Source organism: Halictus rubicundus, chromosome 16 (assembly GCF_050948215.1).
Source record: "Halictus rubicundus isolate RS-2024b chromosome 16, iyHalRubi1_principal, whole genome shotgun sequence".
Classification (NCBI taxonomy): Eukaryota; Metazoa; Arthropoda; class Insecta; order Hymenoptera; family Halictidae; genus Halictus; species Halictus rubicundus.
The window spans coordinates 3,230,263-3,254,766 of NC_135164.1; the positions used below are offsets into that span (position 1 = coordinate 3,230,263).

Below are 24,504 nucleotides of genomic sequence, written 5' to 3' on the forward strand. Positions count from 1 at the left end.
GGACCTATGTAACACAGAATGATTTAACAAGTACTAGATATTATCAAAGAAGACGTCATTTTTAATTATGGACAAAAAGAATATAATTTTGAAAAAATTATAGTAAATGTTACTTTTTGGAGATTCAGACATATTCTAACGGGAAAGAATTATTCTTTGGTTTAGTATAAGCTTGTGTTGTTTATACCAATTTGTTTAGATTAATCTAAAAATTTGTATTTCCTATTTAAACTTTTCATAATTTTTATAAGGAATTAAATGTTTTGATTCAACGTACCTGATTATATCTAAGGAAGATTTTGTTATAACGTTTTCACGTATAAAGTGATAACGTAACAAATAAAACACTAACAACAATCACAGTAATTATAACAATAACAATACAACAATAACAACAATAAAAATAACGAAACTGAAAGATATAAGAAAAACGCAAGGGAGATGTACACTGCACGCTGATCGCTCTGAGACTGAAGAAACGAATTTTCATACGAAGAAAGTTCAGAGGAAAACTCGGGAATCTTATCATTGTTTATTCCTTCAATATACAGTGAAAGAGACTAAACAAACCGCTAACAATAAGTGGCGACGGCAATCGGCATCGGCTGCGTTCGAAACGCCCTGCCCGGGCTATGATTGTCACGAGCGTGTGCGTAAAACGACGTAACTTCATTGTAAAAGTTAGTATAGTTCTGCAACGTTCTGCAAGCCAATTTTGGTATTAAAATAAAGTAGAGAATCTCTCTACTTTATTATATGTAAAAATCATCGCGTGGACCGACGTGGACCATATACTAATTCTTAACGAAGAGTAGTAACATGGGCATTTCTGTGGAAAAATAAGTACCGTCTTTGACACTTAATTTACAAAAATAGAAAAATATTATCGATAATTTGGAATTACTAAAGTGAAAATACATGTTTTGAGATGTTATATCCATCGTATCTAGGAAATTTAAACACTCCTTAGTACATTTTAACATCTTTCTAGCGCGTATGGAAATGTGCCCATTCATTTATAGGTTAGGTGTTCGTCTTTTAGGTGAAGTTTACACGCTCTGTAAACATACAACAAAAGAATTTTAAGTTTTAATATTCAAGGGTTTTAATACATGGTTATTTTAGATTATATTAGCACAGTTAGTTTTTGTTTATTTGAAAGTTAATTTCGTCCAGCTAAAAAGGCCATTCGTCACACTGTGCGCCGTCGCGAAATTCCGCTTCCGGTCGGTTCGGCGGTCGTCGTCGCGATACACTCGCGAATCTAATGAAATTGATCGGAGCGATCGCGGATAGACGGTTCGCATGTCAACGACATTGGCCCGGGAGAATAACGAAGGGCGCGGCATAGTCCTGCGTGAGCCCATTAACCGAGAATTTCATGATACGCTTCATTGCACTAATCCAATTTAATTAGAACTGGCTGGATAATAAGCCTGTAACGACACACTTTGCTCATTAATAACGATCAGACTCCGGCCACGGTGCTCGCCGAGAGTCATCCGACGTTTTATCGTTCATCGTCTGTCTTCCTTATCGCATATATCTTCGCCCCGTGTGACGCGCCGCCCTATCCCCGGATTATGTAATCCGCGCGGCCGATCCTTTACTCTTTTCTGACCGGATTTTTATGTTCGTTCGAGCTCATATCCGCCCCCGGGAGTTTCGCCGTTTGCGTGGAAATTCCGCAGCGACCGAGGCGATAGGTAATAAGGGGAAGATGAACGCTGCCTGCCTAGGCCAGACTATAACGCGCACCCGGCCTCGGAACCGACCGTTTCCGGCGGGATTTCTATCGTTAAGTAGCCATTGTTATGTATAAAATCAGCCACCTGTGAAAGCAGAGCCGAGGGTGCGTCCTGTAACGAATGTAACTCTTCTTTTTATACGCCCCTGCTACTCAAACTGTTTCAACACCGAATCGATTATTCTACCCTTCGATACCCTTCGAATATGTACAATTTTCATTATTATTCCACAGCAATGAAAAATTTGTCTTTGGTAACATATTACAATTCATTAAAGAAAGCGTCGGTTTCCAAAAATCAGGACACCATTTAATTCGAGAAAAACAGAAAAATGTAATTTAACAGACCGGAAATGCGAAATTTCTGTGAAGCCACTTGCATTTTTCATATTATAAATTTTATTTTATAATTTCTATAGATATCTAGATATATTATCTAGAATCAAAGTGGTTATTCGAAAGTAACGATAACATATTTCAAGCTTAAAAGGATTAAATTTTATCGAGACTTGCCATCCCAAACGCAGTTCATGAATCATTCAAGAGTATTTGCTATACAATTGTGCAAAAGTTCAGCATCCAACACAGGAGGAAACTGATTTGAATCCCATAGGTTCTCTATGGGATGAACTTCACGCCAAAGTTTGTAAAGCTTCAATTACCGGTGAACGCTGATAAGATGTCACTCTATCAACATTTAATAATTTAATCATTGCGTTACGATAATATACGTAACAGTACATTTCATTAAAAGTTGCTTTATCCGAAATACGATGAATAAATCCTCATCGAGTAATGAAAAAAAGAATAATAATCTTTGTAAAATTAGTACTACTCTTACAAGTGTTCCAGTGACTTCAAACGCAAGTGCCAATTCACTATCATTCTCCACGAACGGCAACGTGCTTTACATTATTCATCGCGAGGTTGGGTAATCCATTCGGTCCAATTACTCTCGTGGAAATTTCAAAATAAGTTGTCTGTACAAAGATAATTGCCTAAACAGGGTTTCCGCGGAAAAGTGAATACAAAAATGACGGCAGACTGTTTTGTGTGCGTATGCACGCGTACATTAATTGAAGCAATTAACCCGTTTTTTAATCATAAGTTCCGTTTCAGAATTTGTGTATCGCAATGTAAAACTGTAACTGAGCCGTGGTTCTCAACGCTGTAAAAAGCAACATTTCCCGACAAAGTTTAACCACATTTATTATAACGACATAAAGTCATCGTCGCTTCATTCTAAAATGAAAATATACTTTACAATGGGCTTTTTTTCTGGAGAATTAATTTTTGTTAGATTCTTACAGAATGTCAGGACGCTCGAAACGAACGAATTAGTGTTTCACAGTTACGGAATATTAGACTCCGGATTTTGGTCAGTCGCGTAAAAGAGATTGCTCTGCTTTAATAGATCAAGTTCCGTTCGCGCTGCGAGAAATCTCGAGAATCCCACGGCAACGAAAGTGAGGCGGATCAAGACTAAAAGAAAATGAAGGACGTTGCGACTTAGTAACGAGCGGGGAACCGGTTCAATTTACGAAATGACGGGCATCAGATTACGTAGAGAAATGTGTTCCGGTTTTGAATAAAACGCGCTTCATCTTTCCGGGTCCGCACCAGATCGATTCCAATCTCAAGAAAATGGAACGAATATTTGATGTTTACCGAGGAGCAATGAGACTCCTGGAAACTGAGATTCCCCGTATTATTATATAATGTGAGGCACGCAAGAATCAGCAGAACCCTGGAACAATTGTATTATACAGGGTGGCCCGCTCGAAAACAGCCGCCCGAATATCTGGTTGAATCGTGACGATATGAAAAATATTTTTCCTATACAATTTGAGTGACATCAGTGGACGAGATAAACCGCAGAGAATATTGTCAGTATTTTTGTGAAATTATTAACACCGCTAGATTGATGAGTTCACATGGAATTGTATTATTATATAATGTGAGGCACGCAAGAATCAGGAGAACCCTAGAACAATTGTATTATACAGGGTGGCCCTGTGAAAAATATTTTTCCTATACATTTTGAGTGACATCAGTGGACGAGATAAACCGCAGAGAATATTGTCAGTATTTTTGTGAAATTATTAACACCGCTAGATTGATGAGTTCACGTGATATATTTTTGTAAATAAAGGTGTGCATTTTTTTAGTATTAGCATTTTCTTTGTTTGCTATTAAATGAAGGAGGTATTTAAGCAGCTATTTTCAAGCGGGCCACCCTGTACAGTAGGAGGTTGTTTTATTGTACACTTGCAGATTCAACGTTTTAAATCTGTTCAATCCTCGCGAGTGCACGGCCTAAGGAAGATTGTTCGTTTCGCTGCACACTCTGGGGACTTAGCATCTCAAAGCCCGATAAAAAGCTCACAGAACCTTTACGCTTCTAGTGCGGATCAAAGATAGTGCTTCTGCTCGATGAACTATGCCAATAATCATTTTGTGCGCGTTTCAAAATTTATAAATGAGTAGTATTGACTGATATAATATAACAGAAGTGTGCAATATTAATTGCATGTGTTTGCTATTAATTCTCATTCATCCATCAAGACTGACAATCGATTCAAAACAGATGTTCAACATATATGTTTATTAACGATTTAATTAACTTTCACTGATGGTACTGAAAGAATTCATTGAGCTCGTGCAAATTGAGGAAAATGTTATTTCATTATTCTACGCATTACTGCATTATTTATTAGATTCTAGATTTTACGCGTTTATTGGTAGAATGAGTAAATAAAGCATGAAACAGTATATTAAGAAAATCGAAAAATTCTGTTAAATTCTGTTAAGAAGAATTTTTAAAGTCATAATACTATACATAAAGTCAGAATCACGGGGGATGTTATATATTTCGTTGATGTATAATTTTTGCTCCCCTTTGTTTCTGTATTCCATCGTCTATATAAAACCGAAAGACGGTAAGCAGAGAGTTAAGAATTCATGGCTCGGTTCGTTATAAATTTAAACTTGCAACGAAGTGCTTCCGCTATCCGATATATTATGCATATAATTTTAGCGTATACTCACTTTTCGATGATATAAATAATAGATTATTCTTCGATGCTATCGTACGTAGGGTTGAACTGACCTAAACGACGAGTGCGCAAGATTCTCCGTTTAAGAAGACTTGTTTCATCCGATAGACGCTACAAATAATTAATCTCTTCTCGCTGTAGACTATTATAAATGCGTGAAATCTGTCATGCAGACGGCACCGAGAAGTAAATCGAGCCCGACAGCGAGATGACAAAAAGAGTATCAACAGCTGCGCGAACATCTTACTCCGAGAAGTTGGTCGCAGTAGGCCTCATAAATTTTAATAACGACGCGGCCCGACTAATTCCCGAATTAGTGTTGATAAACGAGCGGAGTTTCGGTGAGTCGAGCGTCAATAAGTCACGTTTCGAACGACCCGCGGAAAAACAGGAAAAAGGGGGCGCGCTCGATTTCTCTACGGTGCATAATCCCCGGGAATTTTAATTTAATGAGTAGTAATTACCGTCGGAGCGGCGCGTGTTCCGCTCGCGCGCTCACTGACCGGGGCCGAGGCTTTGTGCAATAAGCAGCTCGGCGGAATCGGGTTCGAATATCTGCTCTCTGATAACCAAGTCGAATAATGGGCCGGCCGCGATTTCATGCGGTTACGATTGATGATGGTATTATAATTTTAATACGAAATGAACCGAAAATACTCGTCGGACTCGTTCGGCCTGCGAGCGAGATCATACATCAAACCTCGCGGTCCGAAATTTCCTCATCGGCGCCGATTGTCCTCGCATCGAATATCAATAAAACATGTAAACGACCTTTAATCGTTCATCAATCTTAGCGTTTCGAGTTTCGTCGAGACACTCGACGAAATACGCGAATTTCATTTGTGAGCTTTTTCGCCTGTAGGCGCAGCGATTCTCAAATTACACTGATTTCCCCATATATGTCGCCAACGCCTGGACGAAAAATTGTGATAACTTCGTGGAGACCATAATCTAGGCTCATTTTGTAGCCTTTACTTTGGCGAAGCAGTGTTCATATTCCTCGAATGTGTCTCGTGTATGTTGTAGTGCAGATGTAACGCAACAACGTGCGTTTTAAAGTCGGATTCAACGCTCGAACGTCTCTAAAATATTACTACAAAAGGATGCTGATGAGTTAAAATACTGAAATGACGTCATCCACTAGTGTAATAACAATTAGCACTGCTTCGTGAAAGGGCTGGTCCCGCAGCTAAGCTTTAGCCAATTTGTTGCTTTTATTTTTGACTTTTGGCAAAAGCTTGACTGCGAGACAAGCCCCTGTACGGGCACGGCTAATCGCTATTACGTTAGATGATGTAATTTCAGTATTGCAACTCGTCCGCGTGTTCTGTAATATTTTAGAAACGTTTCACCGTTATGGTAAAATAAAGAATTTTGTTGGGAAAATCGAATAGTGGATTTCGAGAGTAAAAGTTTTTGCATAAAGTTGCATAACGTTTAAGATTTTGATCAAAAGTTAGCAAATCCGAGAGACCTGAAATTAGAGCTGGCAAACATACAAAATTTTGTTATTTTTTTTTTTTTTATTGCAACGCGGGAGTGCGGGCGTGGTATAACAGCACAAATATCATAAAAATATTTTCAACGGGAAAATATAGCGATCAATGTCAATCAAGAATAAGCGAGCGAGGGAGTGACAGACGTTTGCGATTGTTGAACGTTGTATAAAATTAAATTATTGAAAGACCCACAACGTGCTTGAATAACTTGTTCGATAATTTCGAACGACAGTGATTTCAAGAAAATCATGAAACAGAAACTCTGGAACCGGTCATTGAAATAGTTTCGTTAGTTCCGTTGCCGCAATTTATAACTAGAGATAATTCATAATAATCCACTGTCCGAGGATTAATCTAACGTTCGCTTTCCGCGTGCAGTTAATTATTGAGAATAATTGACGGTAAGTCGATGGCGTTCCCTGTTGAGAGATATAGCTTAAACTGCCGGCGCTGCAACGACCAACTATAGATACGAATGTTCATAGAATCAGAATAATTCCACGTGTTCATTCAGACTGAACTTCTGCGGTGCTATAGTCCGGCTGAGTAGCATTGATAATTGAAAGACGGGGCACTATGATAGAGTAAACTTCTGGCTGGTGAAAACCCACGTAATTAATAAACTGCACATCTTCTGAGGAAAATGGGGAAAAAGTCGATTTTCTGAAAATGGAAAACCAGAATTACCTCCTTGAAGCGTATACGATCGATTCCGTGAGTCGCCGTGTGTAATAGAAACGATAATGCGGGAGGTTATGGCAGTCCGGGAAGCGTGAGGACGCTAAAAATGAGACACCTACAAACTGTCGGAAGAAAATCCCGCCTGTCTGGAGCATGAGCCATGTTCTGGCCGGATTGCGACAGGAGATAAAAAGTGGGTATTATATCATAGCATTAAGCATAGGAGCAGTGTTTAAATCCAGCGGAATTCGCCGTATCACGAGTAAAACCGGATTTCCAGGCGCAGATCGTAATGCCGGCTGTGTGTTCGGCGGTGTATGCTCTGAAGCTCTCTATTGTCATCATTCAAATTGATAGAATCCGAACTAATTGCGAGGCGAGTTCATTATAAACAATACCAGTCCGAAATGGAATCAGGTTTATTTTGTCCAAGAAGCTGGTAAGTTGGAAACTGAACAAGTGCCAAGCTGCTCGCGGCTCGAGCGAGCCCTCCGAGGGGAGGGGAAAGAAGAAGAATAGCCAGCATTGTCTTCCAATAGCGTTATTATTCTAGGTCTCGGAAATACACCGCAGACATAATTAAATTTAACAGCACCGACGCACACTGTGCCGAATCAAAATTATAGACGAGGTTAGCAGTGGAACAAAAATGAACTTTATGCAGTTCGGAGACAATCATCGAGCAAGTCAAATGCAAGACGGTAAAAATATCTGGACTTTAAAAATACTGTCGTATTACTTTCAACTCATTAACCCTTTGCACTCGAAGCTATTTTAACTCCAAAACGAAACATTTCTTCCGACGTAGAATATTGCCCTTCTATATATATTTGTCATGTTACACATACGAAAATGGTGCAACTTACTCGTACTATACCGAAATGTTTAGTAATTTATTAAATGCAAACAAATTTAATAATGTAAAAAATATTTTGAATAATGATACACCAATTTTTAGTGGTGCTTTACAGTCGCATTCGAGTGCTAAGGGTTAAAATTGTTGAGAAAAGAAATAATGCAGATCATTTTTATTCTGCATGAAAGTCTGCACTCCAGTAATGAATTATTATGGAATATACCTGCCCAGAAGTAGATCGAAGATGATAAACATACCGAGGACATGTCTGTTATCAGGGATTTCTGAGGAAGCAAAATTTCATCGGTAATACACGGCGGTTAACATGCTCATTACCAGCGTCGCGTATTTATAACGACTGCCGTTTCTCACTTTGTGTGAATATATCCAAATTAATTTCACGCGCATTGTTATTTAAAACTGTGACGCACGTTGCAACGTTCAAGGAGTTAATGGGATTTCTTTGTTACACATTTCAACATTATATTCAGGGAATACGTTGCATTTAACAAAACAGTATGAATGGCGAACACTGCTGCCGGAATAATGACAGTGGCGAACGTAAATCCGCGAAATATCTCAAGCGCTTTTTCATATATAGTTTTGTGTTATCAAATATGAATCATTCTGGCCGTTCTAATCATTTGTTGCCGAAGTTGAAATTGCAATTCCACCAAAAGGGCCTAGCGGGATAAGAATGGTCCAGCGGCCCCAGCAACGATTTTTATCAGTATTGTGTGGAATACAATGGTTTTAGGTTGAAAGATAATCCCCCAAAATTTTAAGTCGCTAACCCTTCATTTAAGGATAATATGAGGGTAAATACCCTTCACTGTATCAATTTTTTTCTCGGTTGTTAATTAAGATATTCCGATGGAACAAAAACGAAAATATTCGAACTTACCTCCTTCATATCATATAGTTTTTTCACAATTGTGATCAAATTATTAAGGGTAGTAATTATTTAATATTATTAATATTATTAATATTATTAACGGGAATAATTATTGAAATCGAAAATTGTAAAACCATCAGAGATATTAACCAAAATATTTGATGTAACACATACTGTACCAGTAATTGAGGAAAATAGTGACGAAGATTGAATAAATCTATATTTTGATTCCTAAAATTCTCTTTTACACCTACATAATGTCTATTTATAAATTCGAGAAGATAAGAATAGAATGTAATACAATGCGTCGCGTTTAAAAAGTAATAATTGATCAAGGAGGGACTTAATCTCCTGATAAGAATTATTAATTAGAGTCGTAAGAAATCCTGCACTATACATTATACTGTTATAATGGCGTCATTTCATTTGTTTTTCAATATTTAACTATGTTCCACCAATCTCAGGATCTTGAAACTTTTACATATTAAATAGGTGACAGAATATTATTCTTGAATTTTTTGGAAGTGGTCACTCGAAGGGTTGCATGCACCCCCCACCCCTAAAGAATTAAATAATTTTTTTCTACCCTCAATAATTTGATCACAATTGTGAAAAAAATATATGATATGAAGGAGGTAAGTTCGAATATTTTCGTTTTTGTTCCATCTGAATATCTTAATTAACAACCGAGAACAAAAATGATACAGTGAAGGGTATTTACCCTCATATTATCCTTAAATGAAGGGTTAGCGACTTAAAATTTTGGGGGATTATCTTTCAACCTGAAACCATTGTTTTCCAAACAATACTGATAAAAATCGTTGCTGGGGCCGCTGGACCATTCTTATCCTGCTGGGCCCTTTCACGCCATGTTGTGATCTAATAACTTCTAAAAAAAGATCAAGGCCTAATATGAAAGTTATCGGTTTCTTTTTAATGTCGAGATATTAAGAGTCGCTGCAGTTCTAAAAAATGGTCGAGCGTTAGAGGGTTGAAGGTAGCCCGTCGAGGGTTGACGAACCGAAGGGAAGATGCGGAGGAGGAAGGATCCCAAGGTCACGACGCGCGGGGTCATTTCTTTGTTTCGAATAAGCGGTGGTCGAGTGGCGGCACTCGTGGCTCAGGAGGCCAGGCGAAAATACGCAACAAAGGGGTTGATGCTGGTGGCGCGATTCGTCAGAGGTCAAGCGAAAGAAGAGCGACCGCAACGGCGAAGGTGGAGCTTAGCCGCTCCTTCGCAGCCATTCCGGAACTTTATTTCCCCGAGGATCGCTCCACCGGAGTTTATCGTTGGAGGTAACGCTGTTCCCCCGGTTTCATACCTACCCCTCTGCCCCCTTCGCCGCCTGCCATCGGCTCTCCCTTTCCCCCTTTACTCCCTTATTTCTGCGCCGCATTTATTCATCCGCGTCTTTCCCAATCTGCCAGCCCGGCAGCAGCTTCGCACCTATCCGCTGAACACTCTCTCTCGTCCGCGAGCAGCAGCAGCAATCAGGATTTCGGAATATCAAATACTGTTTGCTTAGGATAAAAGCCCCCGAACTACCCCCGACATCATGCTACTTCGATCCCACCCTCCTCGCCGCCGAACGCTTCCGGTTTCCGGTAATCAGGAATCGTCTTATTGACCCTAGCGGAGTAAAGAACAGTGTTATATCCTGCCTCGACGTCGGGTCCGACAGGGGGGTGCACGGATTGCTCTATGGGGGCGAGTTTATGGCATCGGTTCGACCCTTTATAGGATCGCTCGATTCCGATCATAAGTGTTTTCTTATCCACGGTGATCTCTCCTTAGATACGAGAGTATGGTGGGCGTGTGTAGGAGGAATGTGCACAATGTTTGTGGTAAAATATATATGCCCACCCGGGTTGTTAATCAACTTTTTTAATATGATACAGCGAGCAGTTGTAAGAGCGGTATTTTTGGTTAACATTTTAATAACTACCTCAACTTTTTAAAGGCCATGCGGCGTGATATTTTAGTAACCCAGCAGGAGGAAATTGAATTTCACTACCCAACGCTTTCTCTCCTTTATCTTGTGAAAAACGTGCTATGAAAAACGCTTTAATGTATGCAAAGGATGCTAATACGAACGGTGTCACGATTTTTGCAGACTTAAAGAGTTCCCTTAAAAATCATGAGTAGGTAAACGATCGCAGTATTGTCCTGTACAAACTATTAGATAGTAATTAAGAAATCATTATGCAATACCGCAATAACGGTGAATATGTCAAAATAACTGCCGGGATGTAAATAGAAAATTAGCAAATTCTGAAATAGCAAATAAGCTACACGAGCATGTGCGCAAAAGGGACCTAATGTTCCGGTGCTAACCAGAAAGTATCAAATTAACCTCATTGTCAAGATTCACACGAATGCTTCAATAACAAAAGAAAACCCTGCTGCTTGGACCGACTTACATTTTCAAGTGAACCAGACCTGGACCAGACAAACCTGGACAAATTTAAAAATACTATACAAAGATTGTGGGTACAGTGAAATTCCGGAAAAATTGTCGACCTGTAGCAATTTCGTAAAAAAAGAAACAGTAAACTTGGACTCATTTTAAAGTTTGAAACTTCTCCCTTCGCAGACCATTCCTCGTTCACTTCTCAGATATTTTCGCATAATCTAGCGGGGGAGAAACCGAGGACAATAGCGTTTCGATAGAGCGGAACAATTTTAAATAACCTACTTTTGAAGAGCGTGGATACTGGTAACGCCGGTGCAGTCGCAATTTCACCCTCCCCTCCCCTCCCCGCCCCCGGTCCTCCCGCCCCGAAAACATTCGTTACATCGATTCCACGTAGTATCGCCGGTAATTGCGCGAAATTAAGGACCCTCCTTTATCAAGCACCCTGCTACTAATTTATTGACGTTGCATGAAATCCGTGGCACTGCGAATTGTTTGCGTAACAAGCTGCAGGGACGTTATCGCGCGACCTGCAACACCGGCGCGAGAATTGGAGAAATTAAATGCGTCGCCTTTTCAGAATAGGTCCCGTTTCGTTAATAATGTTCAACAATAGTTCCTCTGTTTTTAGCATCGCGAACGGCAAAGTTTCTACAGCTGTTCCAGGAGCGGCGGTTATCAGTAGCCGCCGTTAGATGTACTGATCGCACCGCAGCTATTACGTGTATCAACCTATATTAGATAGTTAATTAATTTAGTGACTGCAGCTAGTAAATATATTGTATTTTTGTGAATAAAATTTTTCAAAATTTGGTGACCTGTAGAATATACTGACAAAATTTGGCAAAACCTGGGACATCCTGTATATTATTATACAATGGGATAGACATCATTACAGGATTGCGGTTGCAAGTTTGTCCACGAAAGAGGAAAGTAGAAAGTTCTACGATCTACCTGTCGCATGCCCTCTATGTCTATAAAAAGTAATTATTTAAGCTAACCGAAGGTAAATTGTTTCAAGTTCGAACAAACTTCGTTCAAGCTGAGTCACATAATTGGAACAGTAAGTTCGAGTTTGTCTAGGAGAAATAAAACGCTGTGAAGGAAAAGGAGAAGTGGTAAAAGATCTATTTTCCTGGAACTTCGCATCTTTCGTATATTTTCTTCAAGTTGACTACCTCTTTTCGACGTCACACGTCATTTTTAACGATACGTATGATCCATAAAAATGTCAACAATTCGGTAATATAATTTTAGAAAATTTTGTTCCCCAAGGTTTTCTCACACAAGATATTTCACAGAATCGATCTGAAAAGAGATATACCGGTTAAACTTCACCTTAGGAAACCATAAATCTTTAACTTGTTTTTATGCAATCCTGTAGATTTTTGCGAGAAAATGGCGAAAATCCAAGTTTCAACCTCAGATCACGAATTTTCGGTATTTTCCCGGCGAAATCTACAGGATTAGAACGCCGTTCGAGGGTTAATTCGCTGAACCCGCGACGGAACAGACGTATCGAAGGAAAATATCCCCGTATTTGCCGTTTACGAAATATTCAAACGAGGACCCGCGGCGGACTAAAGAGCGTTCCTCGAGAGATCCTTTGTCTCAAAGGTTCCAGTACCGTAGGAATTTAAAGGGCGATGTAATTCGAGTCCGCAACGGCACCGGAGTAGACTCGGCTCTCCATTTGGAACGTGGAAGGGGCGTGGGGGGAGAGGGATCGTGTATTATTATGAAAAGTTCCTTATTTTAAAACCGTTCCTCTCGTTAAGAGTTTTCCTTTTACGCGGGCGAAAAGTTCGAGCGGACACCGAAATACTGGTCCGCTTATGAATTCACGGGGAAAAGATAACTTAAAGCGCGAGCGTTCCGCGGAGAAGAAAGGAAAGAGCAGGAGGGTGGCTAGGGGATAAAATATTTAGGGGTGCGGCGTCTTAGGCGTGAGATACGAGATTTAAAGTTTTAGGTGCCACTTTTAGAAGAGGTTGCCCGCCGGCACCCTCTATCTCCGTATCTGGTTGTTCCGCGATAGGACTACTTCTGGAAGTTAGCGATGCTCGTACCCATCCCCACCAATCCCTATTCCCACCCCCTCTATATCCGTCCCTGTGTACCGGCGGTAGCCTGTTCTACGATAAGATGGTGATCGGCCATGTTTATGGTCACTCATTAGTCGTCTTACCGCTGGTGATGGCCTTCGTTTATCCTCTGGATCAGCGGTTCTCAATGCCCCGGGGTTTCGCGATAACATTTTTAAGGATGTGCCGTGACAATCTAATCTCTCAAGTTTCACGGCACACAGTGCTCCGGAACGGAAAAATAAGAGACATTTAGCCCAAAAACGAACTTTCTCGTCTCGATATCTAATTAACGAACATTATTTCTTAACACTTAGGTTTACGGAGCACTAAAAGTGACTATTTTACATTACTTTATAAAAATAACAAGAACATGTGCTGCCCAAATTTTTAGCCATTTTTTTAAATAACATATACCCAAAGAAATAAATTTGTTGAATAATTCCTCATGGATGTATCTTTAGAATATTAATAATTGTAAATTAAAAATATTAGAACCCGTCATTTTGACGGGTCCCGCAAACCTAGTGTTAAATGTCCATGGACCTCGAAAATGAAAAAATTAGTACATTTTAATCAATATTACGGTTGTAATAAACATTGAAACTTGGACGTTTTGAGAACTGCATTTTTCGCCACAAAAATTGTTTCTCTTTAATGAGATATCCTGACGCTCCTATTTAATATTTTCTCTCGATTTTTTTTTTTTAATTGAAGAGCAGACTTTTGCGATGAAAAGTATTGTTTTTTAATAGCAATTCGTGCACGTATTCTATTAAAGAAATAATGTTGAATATATTAGGAAAAATTTGCGAAATTTTCTACATTGATAGAGCATATTTTTTTAATTCCACAGAATTCTGCTTTAAAAAAATTACAATATTTACAGTACATCTTCTTTTATATAATCACACAAGAAATATTTCCCCCTTCGTCCCACTTCACAAATTATTGATATCTAATGTTGTCAGTGTTCAGTCCGTCCATATAGTTTTATGTATACTCCTGTGTAGCTGCGGTTCGAATCCATCGCCCTACTCTGCAATACTTTGTATGCAATGTTTATGTTACGCTACACATTCGACTGTCACAATATGTTCGACGTGTTTTTAGCATTCAGTTGAAAGAGAATCGTCTAAGCGTGCATAGTGAGATATTCGGAGCAATTTTTTGTATTACAGTTATTTTTATGTTATAATACCAAGGGCACTATTACCAATTGGGCAGCTTTCTGAGGAAGCTCAAGAAGTCCGACATAAAGATTTTAAAGCAATTAGATATAAAAACACCAGAAAATGTTCTCGAACTTTAACAAATGAAGATACACTGCTTAGACTATTCCTAACGTCCGATCCTTATATATCTAATATACGGATAAAATCACGTACAAAGAAAATTAGAAATTTAGATCAAGAAGCTAAAGAATTAATAATTACGTAACATAAAGTATGTAATAACAAATACAAAGTAAATATTACTAAAATAATTTTTTTATTTTTTTTCACCCATTTGTAACATAACGATAATATATTATTGAGTCCAAATTTCGTGTCGATATCTCTTACGCTTCAGAAGTTATATTCAAATGTCACTAAATTTTTTAATCCGGACCACTGTGCGGCAGTTTGTCTGCGTTAAAATGGTTTTTCATCTGCTATTTCTTCTCATGGATGCAATTTTATAACTTCAATAATTGTCAAAGGAAAATCTGTACAGTGTCTACTCGATATATGTCAATTACACGGGTCTCGCCACCGACAAGTACCGTCCAGGAGATATTATTCTTTGATCCACGTGAACGTCGTATACCCCGCGGTAGTGGGGATAGTTCTGCGACTTTTATCAGCTAGGTATGTGCGACATATATCGTAATGATTTTGAAATGCCTTGAAACATTGTCGAAGTCAATATCATCCCGAGTTGGGCAGGGAAGACGTCACGTAATGAAAAGTCATGAAAAGTCTTAATGTCAAGGCGAAAGATCTATTTCGGGCTATAAAGCCTGATGGAAGTTCATGTTTAAAGACGCACTTGTTTGACAAGCTCGCTTCCTCTCGCAGGCAATATATTACGAAATATAAAAGTATTCGAGCGCTCGAATTTACGACCCCCGTGGGCATCCAGGACCTTAGGTAGCAATTTCGCTTGTTTGCAAACCTGTTACCCCTCTCTCTCTCTCTCTCTCTCTCTCTCTCAAGGGTTTGCATGACGACACCCTTAAAACGTTGCCCGAACTTCTCCTCTACAATTACAAGTTTTCGAGTTTTTGCTCGGGGCTATCCTCGGGAAATTCCTTAGCCATACAGGCTGATCCCAAGAGCGATCCCGCGAAATTTACAAAGGTATCCCACGCGATCTTTCCAGAAGAATAAAGAAAGATTATCATGTCTATGTTGGTTAGTTCTGGCCGCTTCTCTTTGACGCAGCGGAACACCTTCCTCCTCTTCGTGTAACGTTGGTGATCAATGTACTTGGAGGATCTTTCTGCGAAAATAAAAATACAATTTCCTGGTCAATTTTAAGGAGCAGAAATTACATCAAAAAATATTTTCTTTTCTTAAGAATTTTAATCATTTTTCCCTTATTCGATTTTCTCGTAAATGCATACAACTTGTCTCCCTGTTCCCTATAGTGTCGCTGAACGTATATTCGCAACTTAACACTAGGTTTACGGAACCCGTCAAAATGACGGGTTCTACTATTTCTAATTTACGATTATTGAGATTGTGAAGATCCATCTCCGTGGAATTACTCAACAAACTTATTTCCTTATGTATATATTATTTAAAAAATGGCTGAAAACTTTGACAGACACATTCCTCTTATTTTTATAAAGTAATGTAAAATACTCACTTTTAATGCTCCGTAAACCTAGTGTTAATACTGTATTAAAATAAGAAGAAATCAGTCCAGCTAGATGGTAGACGTACATGTAAAAATGCCGCAAAAAATTTGAAAAATCGAAAATAAGAGCCACCCTACACCCCGTATAATTACCGCGTCGCGGAGTAATGATCCGCTGAGAGCTTAGAGCTTCTTCTGTAAGTAACGGTACACGGGTTCATCTTTTATCGAGTATCGTTGGGTGCAGCTAATGCGCACCTGTACTCGACGCGCGCAGGGGCCGTCGCATCAGCAACGTTCGCGGGCAAAGAGTTTGACGTTAATGCGCGAAACACGCGGGTGTAATCTGCTCTATAAAGTTAGCCGCGCAGCTTGTGTATTACACGGGAAAGAAGAGTTGATAGTGCTTGCGGCGTCGGTGCGGCCCGGGGATGCCGTGGCATCGGCGCCTTAAATGGAGTTGCCGGTATGCGCCGCGGCGCTCGGCGCCGTTGACTAACGGTAACTTAGAATAATGCTTAGAGTCGCTTACGAAAAGTTATGGCCGCGGGTAGCCCGCCGCGGCAACGTCGGTCGACCGGGGAAAAAATCTCCCGAGCTTTCGGAAGCTGGATTAAGTATAATTTAATACACCGCACGGACACCGTTCAGACATTGTACATTTCCTGCTCCCGATAACGCCGCGCGACAATGCCCGACTTTAATTGCAATAAATTACGCGCGGTTGTTAACGAAGACAATGCCTCAGCCCCGCGAACGTTCCCCCGCAGCTCGACCAATCTTCCCCATGGCGAGAGACCGTCGAGTATAGCGTTTACCGGGGCTCATGGCGTTCCATGAGGTGGCTCGACGATTCCCCGTCCAAACTGTCTAAGTCGCCTCTTTCCCGCGTCATTCTGCTCTCCTTCCAACCACTCGACGGCCATCTTTTCCAAGTTCCATTCTGCCCCCCGGGTCTCGAGTCGCGCTATCCAACGCGGACACAATGATTCGGCATTATGTCATTCCGCTCAGACTGCATCGTCGCATTCAACGGTAACGCGTCTCGCGGGCAAAGAGCCTCGTAATTAGAGGCTCGAGGGTCCACGGCTCTTGCCCGGACAAAATGGCGGCCCGTCGAACCCGTAAATAATTCTTCAAACTTTTATCTTCGTCCTATTTACAACGCAATGTTGCTTAGGGGGAGTTCCCCTAGTACCGGACACTTGAGGTTTTTCTTAAATAAATAAAAGAATAAAATATTTCATTTCTTCTATACCATTTTATTTATAACTTAACAGCATTATCAATCAGTAGAAACCAAGAAAAGAAATAATTTTATTCTAACAATTAATTGAAACTTTGATCGAAGTTTGGTATAGAATTTGCACAGTTCGTAAAGTGTCCCCTAGTACCGGACATTGCATGCATTGAGAATGTAGCTTAAAAATAGTTTCAAAATAATGTACAGCGATCACAAACATAGTTATCTGCAGATTCCGGGATATCGGCACAAGCTTCATGTGCCCATTTTTTGCAGCTAAAACACTGAATCCAGTCTTCTTCATTGTTTTCTAAACAAACCACGCAACTGGTTTTCAAGTTTGACTCTCGTAGTTTTAATGTTCTGGTTGTCTTACTCTTATTTCCCGAATTCTTTATTTGTTCTGTCATCCTCTTTTTGTTTTCTTTCTCCTCGGTCATTTATTTATTTATGTTCTTTAATTTTTTTTAAATTTTTTTTTAAGTGATTTTTAACCACTGAAAACAAAATAATAATAATTACTTCCCGAATAATTATTATTAATACGTATATGAATAAGTAAAATTCAGATTTGTATTGTCCGATGATAGGGGACAATGATCTGTCCAGAACCAGGGGACACCGAAACCATAAAAAAAATGATTTTTTGTATCAACCAGTGCACTGTATATACAAAATACAGAGGTAATTAAAAAAACTACTTACCAAAAGACATAATAATGCCACTCATAAGTTTTTCTACTAACCAAAATTGATGGATGTAACACTTTATAATTTGTATGATACACTAGCTTGTACTTAAACGCAACAATGGACTGATATTCCCAGCTATGCACATGCGACTGGAACGTGTCGAAACCTGATTGTGCTTGGATCTATCCTCACTACTGCTCACGTGAAATGACGATCGCATTGCATTTCAAATCTTAAAGATATCGCTACTGTCCGGTGCTAGGTGCCGTCCGGTTTTAGGGGAACTCCCCCTACTCTGTTTTGGTATTCTGGTCGCGTATCTACAATAGCAATAAACTCTATATTTCCATCCATCGATCTCCATGACTTATCTAATATGTCGTCAAGAAATTTTCATCAGTAGAGATAGATCAATAGAAACTTTCTGCATCTGTGAATTGTTGGTTTACGATTAATGTTTCTGTCTCCGCACATACGGCCGAATGACCAAATTACGATGACAAAAGTAGATTTAAAAATTTTCTCCAAACTAATGACAAATACCATCATAACGTACTCTAAGAAACGGCCTACAATATAGCGTGAGAATTTTTGTTGTTAACGCAACATAGTAGTTGGTGCGCATGCGCAAAGTGAGGTTATGGTTCGGACGGCGAATCTCAGTTGTTTGCGCCAGTATTGTTGACGACGTAATTGCGTTCATCCTATTTTCTCCGATTTAAATTGGATGTTGAAGCGTCAGGTACGTACTTTCATCTGCTATTATTGCTAACATAAAGATAAGTTGTACATACTGTTAATATAGTATGTTCTATCATATACTATTTTTGGTTAAAAAATATTGATATGCTTACTTTAGCTAGAGTTATAAAAAAAGTTCCAAATAGTACACCGATTTTTCTTTACTAGTTCGAAAAAATGGCTTATAACCAATATAAAAAATTAAAAAATGAGTCCCCATCTTTGCCCTATCGATCAATGGATCGGATTGTTTACAGGTAGTCGCGTCGACCGCGCTGTAAAGGAAATGAAAATTACGAGAAAAGAACTATTTGATGTGTTAAGAAGTGAACAGTTTTTCAAGTTTTCGTCATTTAAGTGTAACGAACGATTGTTAAAGTATATATTCGACAAGTTTGGTGTTAGTGAACTTTCTAAACATTGTATAATACAAATAAAACGTATAGTTAAAGTGTTTGTTTCGAAACTTATGATGAAATGGCGTGGTTGTAAATATATGTACGATCGTTTTAACAACAAACACGTGAAATGGCTTGAAAAAGAAGCAAAGTTCAATCAGGTTGTATTAAGTATGCTAAGAATGCCTACTTTCTATAGTAATGGTAATGAAAGCAACGATGATGATGCTACTGATGATGCTTATGATAATGATGAAAATAACAATGAGGTTGTAAAATAATATTCTTATTGCATATTATATCTCACTAAAACATACAGAAATAATTTAGTGTTTTAATTTATTTAATTTTTTTGTTTAATTAACATACTATAGACCCTTGACCCTTTTCTATGACCCCAATTAACCCTAAGTAGCTACTTTTCCGAAGATAATTATTAAGCGGTCTTCTTATAAGCATTTCTAACCAGAATTTCAAATAAAATCTCACTTTATATTTTTGTCGTCGTAATTTGGTCATTCGGCCGTATGTGCGCCGTTGAAGGATCTATTAAAAAATCCTCGGCCGTGGGCCACAGACTTCCAAAAATTGTGGAATAATCGCCCGGTAGTGTATATCTACCGGCAAACTTACAAACAGAATTGCATCTCCGTCGAAAGAAGCTGTAAAATCTCGCTTGCAGAACGAGAAAAGAGAAAGAGAGGAGCGCGCCGTTAAGGGTGAGACGTGCGCACTCATCGTTTCCCCACGTACGTTCGAGAAGTAATTGTTTGATTGACGAGAGAGCCGAGGGTCTCGGTCGAGCCCGAGGCAGAGCTCGAGCCCGGCCCGAGCCCGAGTCCGAGTCCGAGCCCGAGCCCGAGCAGCAGAAGCGTAACGAATCGGAAGCGAAACACGCGAGAGGTAACCAACACGACGCGACGGCCGCATCCTCCGACTTATCGCGCGGCTTTCTGGGATCGTACAAAATGCACTCGACCCAATTCAACGGTGAGACGAAGAAAGAGAAAATGGTGGCGCGACGACGGAGGAGAAAAACAGGGACAAAGAATGAGCCAGGACGGCCTCGGAGAGGGCGGGGGTGTAGGGGAGGAGGGCCGCGGCTTCCTACGCTCGGGAAAGGGAAAAGCAGTTTGCCAGGCAGCATCGAAGCCGGCCAAAAAGGCGTTGGGGAAGCCCGTCACGTTCCCAGCCGGCGTGAAAAGCATCCCTGTAAAGGAAAGGAAAACGAGGGAGAAGCCGGGCCCTCGTTAGCCGTTCTGTTATTATTTCGATCTGGGTCGATCGGTTCGATCGCCGCGAGAGCGACCGCCGGATCGACGTGCGACGCGGTCGATTTTTCACGAGAAAATGGGGAAAACAATTTTTGCAATTAGATGAGCATTATATATGATATTTGGTATATATTGATGGTAAAAGTTTATTTTTCCCAAAAATTGTCTTATATTTTTTATTGTTTTTGGAGTGGGCAATTCTCTAATAGCAGCTAAATGATCTTTAATTGGTCTTACCGAATTATTCTGGATTACATGGCCCAGGTATTTTATCGAGTCAGAGGCAAATGTGCATTTTTTAAATTTTAATCTGAATCCTTCTTTTACTATCGCTTCTAGTATTTTTTTAATGTGCTCTATATGTGTTTCGAAGGATGGTGAATGTATTAGTATATCATCTATATAATTCACGGAGAATTCTGTAAGTCTGTTTTGATCGATGTTTTTAATCCGAATGGTAAGCATGTCCATTGAAAATGTCCATTCTGTGTAACAAATGCAGTTTTTCTTCTATCTTCAATGCGTAACGGAATCGACTCATCTATAAGTGTCTTCTACTTGCAACTATTTAGTTTTCCCTAAACAATTTGACCAGGCAATTTGACCTTTCTGAAAAAATTGAATAATTGGGAGTTCGTCACGTTTCGATTATAATTTTTCGTGATTGGAAGAATATTTTCCTTTTTGACTTGTTTGGAAAATTTGTAAGCAATATTGACTTTTGACGGATTTTTCAGAATTATCGATCACTGTGCAGCGCGGCATTAACCGTGCGATTGTTCGACGGACAATCAGACTACGAACCGGCCAGCGCGCCTAATTGCCAAGGAAATTGTATTTCCAACAAATATTGATATTCGAGAACCATTACGGTCTACCAGAGGGCATTATAGATCGTTTAACGACACCTCAGGTGTCGGAAAATTTTGTACATCTATGTACTTGGAGTCGCGTGATAATCGACGATTTTAACTAATTGGAACACGATTATTCGATTCCAGTTCTACGTATAAAACAATGCAAGTAACGAAGGTGTGTAATATAGTTTTACCGTGTTTAACGCAACGAAGATTGATAACATTAAGCTCGCACTGTTATTTTCAACTTTCACGTAATTAAAAATTTCTTTCGTTGATTAATTGTATTTCAGACGAAAGTTTAAAACGCGTTTCCGCATTACGTGAAAGAGTGTCGCGTAAAATGACATTTCCCGCGTGTTGCCGTGATTAAACTGCGTGATCAGATTAAGTGTACTGCCCAAACCGACGCACAATCATCGACCCCTGTACCGCTGAACATACTCCATCGTCTCAAGCGAATTAATATTTAATAGGATAGTGAGAGTCGATAATTCTCTAATGAACGAAATACGATCCTCTCCGGCAGGGTTGTGATAGGGTATTGTTTATTAACAGTAATTATTCCTTGATCGTCGGGCTCCAATTATGAACTCTGCGATTCGAGAATTTAGATTGGATTATTTTCTACTAATGGTCTGATTTATGTTAAATTTAATAAACAAACATCTTACGCATTATTAATTTGTACTTGTCTAATGCCTAATAATTCAAACTGTATTCCTCGCAGAACCATTTCTAATAAATACCTTTTTTGGTAAATCTTTTAAATTCTCATTTTGTACATTTTTGGTAAATATTTTAAAAACTTTATTATTAACATTCCTTCAATAATATTATTTTGGTAACTTCGGGTCGGAACCGAAGCACGGCCCGTTTCGAGGTTGTACAACATTTTTGGGGCACCCTGTACGCAGTAAGTGGAATAGGTCGGTGATGGATCAGACGCGTCAGACGATTTTCAAACTCGATTTTCTCGGAAACGAGGCATCAAACGAAAAAATGTTATTCCTTTTTTTCGACGTATTTTTTCATGTATAATCAACCCCTGCCCGATTGTACTCGCCCGATTCATTCGAATAGCCACAATTTCATGAATAGTATCATACGTCTCGGCATAAATACAGTGAGGTGTACATCGTCGATCAATGGGGACGAGACACTTCGCAGGATTTATTTAACTGGGTATCTCCAGTCGGAGGAAATTGATAATGCGATTACGAGCTTTACACACTTTGCATGGGCGACGTTCAATACTGCTTTAGCCGAGTATAAATCAGTTGTCGTTGCCGACGTGTTACGAAGAACGGGGGAATATCACCACGTGGCAATGGGGCAGCTGTATCCGGGCGAACTCTCTGCTGCCACCAAGTAATCAGGTTTATCTCGTGGTTGCACACAGAGGCAGGTGATAGTTGGTGTCCGCTGGCACGTTGTGACGCTTACGATGGACAGTCGGTTGCCAAGCATAATGACACCGTCGCCCATCCGCTATTGATATGCGCAACCCCGGCCCTCAAGTTTCGTCGTCGCGGCGACGCGACGGCTGCTCGTTTCCCATTCATTTTCCAATCATAACGTGGCTGGCTTTCGCGCAAAAAACTATCGGTAAATTTTCAGTAACGTCAACGACACACGCTGTCGTTCACAAGTACACATGGAAAGTTAACGCGTTCGCTACCAGCTTTATTCACCGATTTAGAAATATTGAAGTTGATTAGAATATCTATTCTTCTATATTCATAGTGTTCGCATAGGCTGCTATTGTAATTTTTATCGATGACCCACTTGCTTGCGCGGAATTGACACCTTCTTTTTATACTGATGTGTTACGTATATTTTAAGTATGCTTTATACATTTTTCAGTAGTGGGATTGTATTACACTTTAATAGAATTCTGATGTTCGTTAAAAGACTCTCATAATTTATGTGATCTACTAATTGATTTCGGTTGAATCGTGAAGAATCTCGGTGCCACGGCTAAATAAAATTACCATGTATATCGCGAACAATATATATGTTCGTATCGATTGAAAAATTTAATAATCCAAGGCGGTGTCGGAAATTTTTGCTCTTTTTATTGTCGACTTTGCACGTTTTAAAAATCCATCGAAAAAAACAGCTCAATCTGAATCGCGGCGATTGTTTAAACGCTTAAAAGTGAGAGCTCGGTACACAAAGGATTCGATTTAATCAATTTTTCGATAAACTCTTTGTTGGTTTTAGGAAGCAGGTATACTCGTGAATAAAATGCAAATACTTTATTTTATCCGTGTTCTCCCGTGTGCTGCCGGATTCGAACTGAGAGTGAATCGTTATAAAAAAAAAAACAAACGCGTTGCGCCGAGATGCTTCTGTTCAAAAACGCCTAGGACATCTCTATAGGCATCTGACGCAGAAACAAATGAACGACGTGCCCGTCACGTCGGCTAACATTCATTATTGATTTTTGTATATGGATATATATCTGTATATCTATACTCTTCACGCAAAACGTGCCGTTACCATAAACGATTAGACCCATTTGTCGCGACTGTTTGGCACTATTTTGTTATTTAAAATGCCGCTGATTAAACGCGCGCGCGCGCGCGGGCGGGGCGCTTGACCGAGGCATTCCGGTTTTCCACGTTTAATGTTTAGAGTTCGCATGAATAATGAACCGCCTCCTGGGATTATTCATATCCCGTTTAAAAGCCCTCCGATATTCCAACATGGAAGCCGTGCGGGTCACAAGAAGCGCAAGTATATAGGCACTCGATTAGGGCAAAAAACTCTTCGGATCGATCGTGCTTACTTGCGCGAGCGTATCGTCACATTCTGCTCCCAATCTTCGAGTGGTCACGTGGAACTGATATGTATACATTTGCATTCATTCCGGGTTAATCAAGGACCGATCCAGGCACAAAGACTCAAAGCGACTGAATGCTGATCAAGAACACTCTATAAAGATGAACGGATCGGTGTACCAAATAACAATGTCTTTTCCTTTTTTTTTTTTTTAGAAGATGAAAACTGAATTTCCTCACGGTGTGCACACGGTTCATTTGCGCAGATTATTAACTTTTTCGACAGACCAGTTTACAAACTGAGAAATGTCCTGTTTTACTGCACAAACGAAGATTAAAATTAGGCCACTTTCCCCTACGTTCCTGAAAGACCATTTTCTGCTCGTAGACGTCACAAAAAATAATTTCTCTTTGCAGTGCGAACAATTGAAGAAAG

The 24,504-nt window shown here is 39.7% G+C and overlaps 1 protein-coding gene and 2 long non-coding RNA genes across 3 annotated transcripts in view; 1 reads left to right on the forward strand and 2 right to left on the reverse strand.

Annotated features, from left to right (window-relative positions):
• LOC143362119 (uncharacterized) overlaps positions 1-24,504 on the reverse strand; it is a 144,188-nt gene that overhangs the window by 88,948 nt on the left and 30,736 nt on the right. The window lies entirely within an intron of this gene.
• Dpr12 (defective proboscis extension response 12) overlaps positions 1-24,504 on the forward strand; it is a 160,007-nt gene that overhangs the window by 17,181 nt on the left and 118,322 nt on the right. The window lies entirely within an intron of this gene.
• On the reverse strand, positions 14,251-14,854 carry LOC143362319 (uncharacterized). Its single transcript, XR_013083622.1, has 2 exons — positions 14,691-14,854; positions 14,251-14,316 (listed from the first exon to the last, which is right to left on the reverse strand). It is a non-coding gene; the product is annotated as an uncharacterized LOC143362319 (long non-coding RNA).